This window comes from Myotis davidii, unplaced genomic scaffold (assembly GCF_000327345.1).
Source record: "Myotis davidii unplaced genomic scaffold, ASM32734v1 scaffold78, whole genome shotgun sequence".
NCBI lineage: Eukaryota > Metazoa > Chordata > Mammalia > Chiroptera > Vespertilionidae > Myotis > Myotis davidii.
Genome location: NW_006290305.1, coordinates 2,711,188 through 2,721,179, shown reverse-complemented (window position 1 = coordinate 2,721,179; position 9,992 = coordinate 2,711,188). Strand labels below are relative to the sequence as shown.

The 9,992-nt window shown below is 35.0% G+C and overlaps 1 protein-coding gene across 1 annotated transcript in view; it reads right to left on the bottom strand.

Moving 5' to 3' along the window:
- LOC102757331 overlaps window positions 1-9,992 on the bottom strand; it is a 143,320-nt gene that overhangs the window by 111,810 nt on the left and 21,518 nt on the right. The window lies entirely within an intron of this gene.

Sequence of the window (9,992 nt, the reverse complement as noted above, 5' to 3'; positions counted from 1 at the left end):
CGGCCCCGGCCGCTCCCACCCGTCGCCACCCCGGCACAATGGGGAGGTCACTGGCACGGAGTCCCGGCGGAACTGGCGTGCCGACAGTGTGAGGACTCGAACCCAGCCTGCAGTGAATGCCCAAGAAACGAAGGTCTGCGGCAGCAGCGCGGCCTTGGGCCCCGTCCCGCGCCTCCCGCAACCCTGGAGGGGATTTCTCCTGATCGGGCTGCTTGGTGCTGCTGGGGCCTCGCCGCGCCCTCGTCCCTGCACCCTGCTCTACTGCTCCTTTTTGGGTAGCTGTCGCCACCAACAAACCGTATCATTTACTTCGACATCTTGTTTATTGAATACCTCCTACTTCCCTCCCAACTTGAGTGTAAGCTCCATGAGGACAGGGATCTATGGGTTTTGCTTACTGACTTCTCCCAAACGCATAGACCAGGGCCTGGGGTATAAGCTTATGTTGTAAATAGTTTGCAGACGTTAGTATCAGCCTCCTTCCAGATTCATTTGTAATGTTTGTACATCTCACTAAGATGTCTGCAATGACCACTATCATCAAAGGCCAGTTAGCCTAACTGTTCCTAAGATGTGGAGGTGACAACACAGTGGCAAAATTGAATGGAGGGCAATTAGCCATAGAATAAAAAATACTCCTGGGCCTTGCTGGACTCAGTAAGTATGCAAAAAATATAAATCTTAGACAAAATAATCACTCACTGATAAAAATTTTAATTGGCAACATTTCACTCTGAGGCTAGGCCTGTGTGAGAATCCTACAGAGTTGAAAGCCTCAAACAAGTAAATTTATTCATAGTTAAGTACCAATAAATCTTTTAAAGGCAGCTTTATGTGCGAAACTAGACATTGCACACTTACCAATATTATCTTGCCGTAGAAATTACAACCGTCGATTCTTAATGCTTACGATACCACAATACATACAGCAGGAGTGGGGAGAAGAAAGAAAAGCAAAAGGATATAAACCGATAAGAAATTTAAAGAGGGAGAAAAAAGCTTCTCCCTGGGCACCTTATTATAATTCACTACAAGAGATACAAAACCCTTTAAAGTAACCTCACTTAGTGATGGATTCATAATCCTGTCTGTGAAAATGCACTATATGCCTGTCAAAACCCTGAAAAGGTCTAATTTCTTGTATGATTTAGAAAAGATTTAAAACGTGGAAAAACATTCCCCCAAATCCCTATTTTAAAAGTTTAGATCCTGTGTGAATTTTGAAAATGCAGGGAGCTTTAAAATAGTTTCAACAATGCAGAAAAACTTGGAAATGGTCTACTTTTATAGACAACATCACCATCTTCTGGCCTTATGGGATATTGCTGCCATGTTGCACTGATAACTACAGCCAAAAACCTATTGCATTTTTGTCCTTAACCTTACCCCCACCCACTCCAGACAAGTTCAGTGAATTTAATAAACTGAAGAATCCATGAGGCATAGGGCAGTAAATAAATCTCCAGGTAAAGATAACGAAGGGAAGAAGGAAGAGAGTGGAAGTGAAGAAACAAATCCAAACCTTATATTTGAAAGATGGACTTTTTTCCCCCAATACAAATTTATGAAAGCCCTTCTATAGTATATAACCTTCCTGTGATTCATTGCCATAATGTTTTTCTTCCTAAAATGTAAATTTTTTAAAAACATCACTTATTGGGGTAAATGCTTCACCAAGTATATAAATGTCTAATCACTATTGTACACCTGAAACTAATGTATGTCAACTATAATTGAAAAAGAAAAAGTTTATCACTTAGGGAAGGGAAAAAAACTTTATCCTTTAAAACAAATTCACAACAGAATTTTTTCCTTTCCTAAGTAAATTTCTTGCCTTGGTGAGCTAATATGAAATTAAGTTGTGGCAAAATGACAAGTAGAATGTTGTTTGATGTTTCTTCTGCATGCAGAAAAAATAAAAGATCAATCTTAAAAATCCTAGCTGTTCTATTAAAAATCTAGTCATTAAAAACCTAAACACTTGATGCTTTTTTTGCACAAAGACAGCATAATTCTAGTACTTTTTGTATGATTATCATAACCCTTTGAAATGTTATAAGTCCCACCATCTATCATCACAGGACTCTTAGAAAGTGACTGTTGATAACTCAAAGGCTATCAGAAATCAATATGTTTTCAGGAGTTCAAGAAATAATGTGGAATAACTTAGTACCTTTCCATTTTCTCAGGTTCAAATACCTTTTATGTACAGTATATTTTATCCCAAATGACATTGATTTTATTTTTTTATTCTGAGGCATCACTGCTTTTACTTAATACATTTTTATTTATTTTAGAGAGAGAGGAAGAGAGATGGATAGAGAAATAGAAATATCCATGAGGAAAAAAATAGAAACATCCATGAGAGAGAACATCGATTGGCTGCCTCCTGCACACCCCCTACTGGCAACGGCACCTGCAACTAGGGCCTGTACCCTGATGGGGAATAGGACCCATGACCTCTTGGTTCCCGGGTTAACACTCAACACTGAGTCACACCCCAGTCTGTGGCATCACCACTTTTAAATAATTGCTCTATATAAATATCTGAATAATTCAAATAAATATTTGAATATATTTTTCAAAGTGCTGTGAGATCTGTGAAAAATGGTGGCATGTGTTACTCTGAATATGATTTTGTGTTGCTTTTGTTGTACTTATTTAAAAAAATGGAATCCTTGACATTTTTTCTCATCTCATATTTACTTATCATTTTTTGCAGAATAAATGTACTTCATGCTTCATATTCTGGATGTGCTGGCTGAGCTGCTCTGAGTCTTTCAGGGAGCACGGCCTTCAGGGCACACAATCGGCCTATGCAGCCCAAGCTTATCCCAGACACTCCCAGACAATTGCTCCTAAGAGGCACATTCACCTAGAAAAGTGCACCAAAAAGGAAAAAAATAGAACAGCATTTTTTTTCAGTATCATAACCTAAATTTTCATTGCCCACAATTATAATACCTTATAACTTTTTGGGGGATATTTTATACTTACAAAGTGCTTTCTTTAGTTATACAACATGAAGGTCAGATATTATTACCCCCTACTTACAGATTACAAAATACAGGACTAGTAAATGAAAGAGGTGGAACTGGAATCCAGGCCTCTGACCAGCTCAGCTCTTTCTGCTGTGTTACAAAGTCTCTCCAAACTTGCACAGAGCCAGAAAACAGTCCTGACACTTCATCCTTCAGTCCACCAAACATGAGTGCATGACAAGCAGATGCTTTAAAATTTGTACATACTGATGAGTGAATAAGCTTTTAATATTTTATACACTTTAAATGATGTAATACCCCAAAGCAATTATCTTCCATACCCATCAAAGCATTGTAAATTATCACTCCTCTAAAGCTAATTCCACCAACAATCCTAAATGCAATTTAAATTTTTTTTATAATTTTAATAATCAGATTGAATATTAACCAAAAATCTTTAAAATTAGTCATGAAAACTAGCATGTGACCTTGTATGCGAACTAGAAGTACATAGGCCAGAGAAGAACACAACAAAATTCGTTTCCTCTGCCCTATAAACTTGTAAAAATTAACTTTTTCTTTCCTGTGGCAAAGATATACATTTATTGGAAAATAACCATTAATACCTTTTTGCTAAGTTATATACTAAGCCATTGTTTTCCACAATATTTTCATTCTGTAACATTTAAGTTTATAAATTTACCTATTCTACCTTGAGATCAAGTTACATACCCACGGATAAAAACTGAGGAAAAGTTAGAGGAATAAGGTAAAGTATATGAACAGTGTATTCATGAGGGACTCTGGGAAATACTAGGCCAAACAAGTCATGTTTCACCTTAAGGTGATTCTCCTTTGAAATAATTATTTTGTTTTAAATGTTTCTATTGATCTTAGAGAGGAATGGAGAAACATCAATGAGAAAGAACCATCAATTAGCTGCCTCCCGCATGCCCCCAATTATTTTAAACCAACAAGGAGAGATGATATTCTGATTCTGAATGTAGGTGGAATTATTAGCTTCAATTAGTTAAGAAGATTTGATTTAGAAAAGACTGCATATAGATCTAAATTTTAGGCCAAGCCAGTATTTTACACTTACAGAAATTTTAGTCTGGCATAATAGAATAGACTGGCATAATAGGGATAGAATTAAAAGTCTAGAAATAAGCACATATATCAATGGTAAACTGATTTTCAACAAGGATGCTAAGACCATTCAACAGGGATAGAATCCTCTTTCTTTCCAACAAATCGTGGACAACTGGCTATTCATATGCAAAAGAATAAAGTTGGACCCTTACCTCACAATATATACAAAAATTAAATGAAAGTAGACCAAAGATCTAAGTGTAAGAGCTAAAACTATGAAACATAAAAAAACACATAGGGATAAATGAATCTTCTTGACCTTGGATTGGGCAATGAATTCTTATAGCTATGACAAAACCAAGAGCAACATATAAAAAAAGAGATTCACTATATTTGATCAAAATTAAAAAATTCAGTGCTTCACAGGGCACAATCAAGAAAGTGAAGACAACCCACAGAATGGGAGAAAATATTTACCAATCATATATCTTATAAGGGACTGTATCTAGAATACATAAAGAACTCTTACAACTCTAATAAAAAGACAAATTACTCAATTAAAAAATGGACAAAGGATCCAGACAGACATACAAATGGCCAATAAGCACATGAAAGGATGCTAAACAAAATTAGTCACCAGGGAAATGCAAATAAAAACTACAATGAAATACCTCTTTACACCCACTAGGATGGCGAGAATAAAAAATACATAATAATAGGTGTTAGCAAGAGTGTGGGCATATCAGAACCCTCACACTGCTGGTCAGATTGGAAAAGGGTGCTGCTGCTTTGGAAAACTATTTGGCAGTTAACCAAAATGTTGAATATAGAGTTACCATATGACCCAGCCAGTCCTCTCCTAGGTATATACCCAAGGAAAATGAAAACATGTGCCCACACAAAACCTTGTATACTGAATACTTATAGCAGCATTATTCATAATAGCCAAAAGGTGGAAACAACCAAAATGTCTATTTGACTGACAAATGGATAAACACATATGGTATATCATTGAAATGAAATATTTGGCCACAAAAAGCAATAAAGTAATAAAACATGCTACAACATGGACAAAACTTAAAGATATTATGCTAAGTGAAAGAAGCCAGACACCAAATGCCATCTATTATATAATTCAATTCATATGATATTCCAGAATAGGGAAATCTATGTAGAAGGTAAATTAGTAGCTAGCTTAGAGGTTGGGGTGGTGGGGATGGGGGTAGGTAATAGGGAGACAGGAGAATAATAGCTAAAGAGTACAGGATTTCTTTCTGAGATGATGGAATATTCTAAAAAACTGGTGATGGTTGCATATCTGTTTATAATACAAACCAATGAACTGTGTACTTTAGGTTAGTTAATTGTATAGTACGCAAATTATCTCAATAAAGCTGTTAAAAAATTAAAAATCGTGAAAAATCTGTTTGCTTATGTTCAAATTGAATAGATTTTTTTAACCTCTGACAATTAACTACTTTTGTATTTACCATTATTCCCATACCCTCACCATACATTTTTGGCAAAGAAAAAATTTTGTAAAAGTTAAATAACTGGCCATTTACAACTAATTTGTAAATAAATGGATTTCGGGAGTAATTCTCAGAATATAGACTGCTACTCCAATATTTTCTAGATGCTTATTAGTGGGTACTATCCAAATACTTCATTTACTGAATCTTTACCCAAACCAATGGTAGAATTCTACATATCTTTGTATAATTGACATACCACAAGGAACCTCATTCAGGCAGCTCACCGCCTCTTAGGGCCTCAGTTTCCCTATGTCATTCTCCCTAAACAAATATTCTGGCCTCATCTGTCAGTGACTTGATTTTTTACATATATATTAGATTATGTGATAGGTACCATAAAAGACAGATAGCTGCCTACCTCTTGGGCAGAACCACTAATATGAAAAATGGAAATTTGGATTGGAATGGTGGCTCAAGGAGTGAACAGCACTTTTTTTTTTTTAAATGGAGATAGCATTTATGGCAACAAAATTTTTCCATATTATAGGTTGAATGGCCATACCCAATAATCCCATCCCCACACAGAAAAACTCTTATTTGTGTACACAGATATACAAAAAAAAAAAGATAAACTCAAATTCAGAACATAATTCTAGAACAAATCTGCTACTAGAGATACGTATGCTTGCACAGGGAACTTAACTTCTCTATAAAGTGGACTAGATTGGGAAACCATAAAAATACTAGAGGAATCCAAAGGCAACAAATCTCAGACATATGCCGAAGCAATTTCTTCACCAATACAGCTCCTAGGGCAGTGATGGCGAACCTATGACACACGTGTCAGAGGCGACACGCGAACTCATTTTTTTGGTTGATTTTTCTTTGTTAAATGGCATTTAAATATCTATATAAATAAAATAAAAATGCAAATGTTTGCTTGTTCAAAATCTTAAATCTCCGAAAGTTCTTCACCGATTGCTTTGAAATTTTGACACAATGTTGCATTCGAATACGCGCGTGTTTTCATATACCTGTATACCTACTATTCTATAGATGCCACACCTGTGACAGGTAAAGACATGCTTTTTTGAAAAACAGCGCCATCTGTTGGACGTAAAAGCAACACACGCTGTACTAAATATTTTACGATTCCATTTCAAGGTTTCTGTTTACAATTATAAATTGTAGATAAAATTAACCACAAACATGCGTGTCCAGCTGCAAAACAATCAATCGGCTGAGATATTCTCACATCAATTGCTGGGAATGGGGAACGAAAAGGTGCCGGTTGACCTGACCTCAGGACGAATTTCATTGCCTCATAACATCTGCAATTTAGCGACGTCAAAAGAAGAATCGGTTGAGAAAGTATTTCCCAGTATTCACACCAATGATAAGAATCACGATTGGCTGAGTGAACAAGCTATTCCTGCGGCCAAGAACAAAGACGTCTACGGACTTAAGAATGTCATTCAGTCTAACATTCAAAGCGGGGCAGTCGCACACAAGTCCGTCGACACTGTTGTGGCAGCAGATGAAGCGGTTAATTATCCAGCAGAGTGTTTGAATTCACTCGATCTGCCGGGGATGCCACCGCACGTACTGCAGTTGAAAATCGGCGTGCCAATTGCCATGTTGCGAAATGTCAACCAGCCAAAGCTTTGACAGGCACGCGGCTTGCAGTAAAAAAAATTAATGAGCAATGTCATAGAAGCAACAATCTTGACAGGACCTTTCAAAGGTGAAGATGTCCTCATTCCTCGCATTCCTATGATTCCAACCGATATGCCATTTCAAATTAAGAGATTGCAATTCCCAATTCGATTGGTGTTTGCAATCACCATCAACAAAGCTCACGGCCAATCTTTAGAATTGTGCGGTTTAGATCTAGACATGGATTGCTTCTCACATGGACAATTATATGTTGTGTGTTCTAGAGTCGGCAAACCAGACAAACTCTATATCTGCATAGACAATGGAACAACAAAAAATACTGTATACCCACAAGCATTGTGAAATTAAACATATTAGAAACGTGCGCTTTCTCTTTTCTTTCTTTTCCATTTAACCAGACTGAGCCACAACGCGTGGCCGGGTACAACACCCAGCCTGCATGGCACAATGGTTGAACGTCTACCGATGAGTCAGGAGATTAGGGAACATGCCTAGATTGGGGGCTGGATTTCCAGTGTGGGGCGTGCAGGAAGCCACTGATGAGTGATTCTCTGTCATCACTGAGGTTTCCATCTCTCTCTCTCCCTCTCTGAAATCAATAAAAATATGTTTAAAAAGCAAGATTTTATATAGGCTTTAACCAATCTGCTTCTTACTTACCAATAGCTGGAAAGCAATGCTAATTTCATTGGTATAAAAGCGCATATTAAAAAAGATCACTTAATTCCTGTACTTATCTACTTAAATAGGAAGTACAAAATTAAGTCAAAGAAAAAAAATATGAAATTAAAAACTACCGTCTAATCTAAGCTATTTTCTTGTCTAGTAAAGCATGAAATCAGAAGAGTTTAAATAATTGGTAGTTCATAAATAATATCTTCTGATGGTCAGATATCTGGCACAGGATACTACTTTATGAGCAATATTCTTTTCAAATACAAAGCCTACACTTTATTTGCCTCATATCTTCTTTGTTAAGAAGTAGAAAATATGGTTTCAAAGTGTGTACTTTCCAGAACTGCTAGGTTATAGATACATTTTACAGATCTAAAAATATACACTATTCAATACAAGAAAAAATTTAAAGGCACTTTGGTGTTCAGTTATTTGGAACTGAATTTAACAAATTTTATTCAACAGGTTCATGCTTGAGTAATGAAGTTTCTAGGTTTCTTATATTCTTCTAATAAATAAATATACCTACATATAACGTATACTAGTAGAGGACCATGTACTAGTAAGTGTACATATTTTCAAAAAGAACACCTTAGAGACGTTATATCAAAATATTTTGTTTTTAATAGAAAAACAACTTTTATGACACCTAAATACACAAGGTAACTTTAATTTTTATAAAGAAAAATTATCATAAGAGTAGTGAAATTTTAGTGAAAAATGCACTAAAATACGTAATCTTTTTAAATAAACGATTTTCAGAGAAAAATATTAATTCATGCCTGACTATTAAAGTGCTTAAAAAGGAAATCTATTTTAGAATTTATATCAAAGGAGCTCTTATAAATAAGTGAAGCCCAGTCTCAATGATAATATAGCCTTGATTTTAATATAGTCTCCCTCATAGTACAATGCCTCATAGTTTGTTCCCAAAGTTGAAAATTCCTAGCCCTAACAAGCAATTTTCTCTATTGATAACTTTATGAATAATTTTGGCAACAGCATAAAAAAGTCTTAATCCTTATTTTGCTAATTTTCTAAAGTCATGTTTCACAAAAAACATCTAATTATTGTTTTCAATGAAAATTGACAGAAGAGGAATATTCTCATACTTTTAAAACAAGTTAAACCATAAATATTTATCCTATGCAAATAAAATGAAACAAAAAGTAAATTTTAAGGTATCTTTAGTTAATTTTTTAAAAAACATTAAATTGTATTCACAATGGTAAATTAAACTAATGAAAATAGTAACTTGCAGAGCCAACTGGTATACCGCTCCTAAGGACAAAGGTAAAATCTGTGCACAGAGATGCTGAAGGACAGTCAAATCTATCACTTACATTTGCAGCTTCTTACAAAAAAAGTCAGACTGCTACAGTTTTTTTAATGCCCACTTTTAAAACTTGCTCAGTTTTAAAACCAACATCATGGAGTCATTCTTATATGCTTGTTTTTAAGTAGCCTCACACAATGATTCTCTGATTTAGATTAGTCACATATACACTGATATTTTTATCATAATGAAATTTTTTAAAAATGTGTTTTCAGAAGATGGAATCCATGAAAAGGTTACTGATGAATCCTTTGACTAAAGAAAATCAGCAGCAGAATGCCAATATTAACTACAGAAAACAATTTGTCAGGATCACAACAAAAGGATATACTGAATTTTTTCTAAAATACCTCGTTCATTTTTATAATGAATAAAACTAATACTTACAAATTATTCATGTACTTTCATATGAGGTTTGTTTTGTTAATATTTGTGCTTTTCCGTTACTAGTTTTATCCTACTCTTGCATCAAGTCTTCCCATAAATCTCTGAAAAGTCACAAATATCCCTATGGTCATGGGTAAACCATAAAAGTGATAATTCATCAAAATGTATTTTAACCTATGTAATAAATAAATCTGTTGTGAGGTTAATTTCTCCTAATTTATATCAAATAATACCATCAAACTAAGAAAAATAATGATCATATTGATTTTACTATGGTTTAAACTCTCAGACATCTTTCTGATTACTTATTAATGTAAAAAAACTGAGTTAATTTTATATTCATATTTAAACTACTGATACCTATAAATA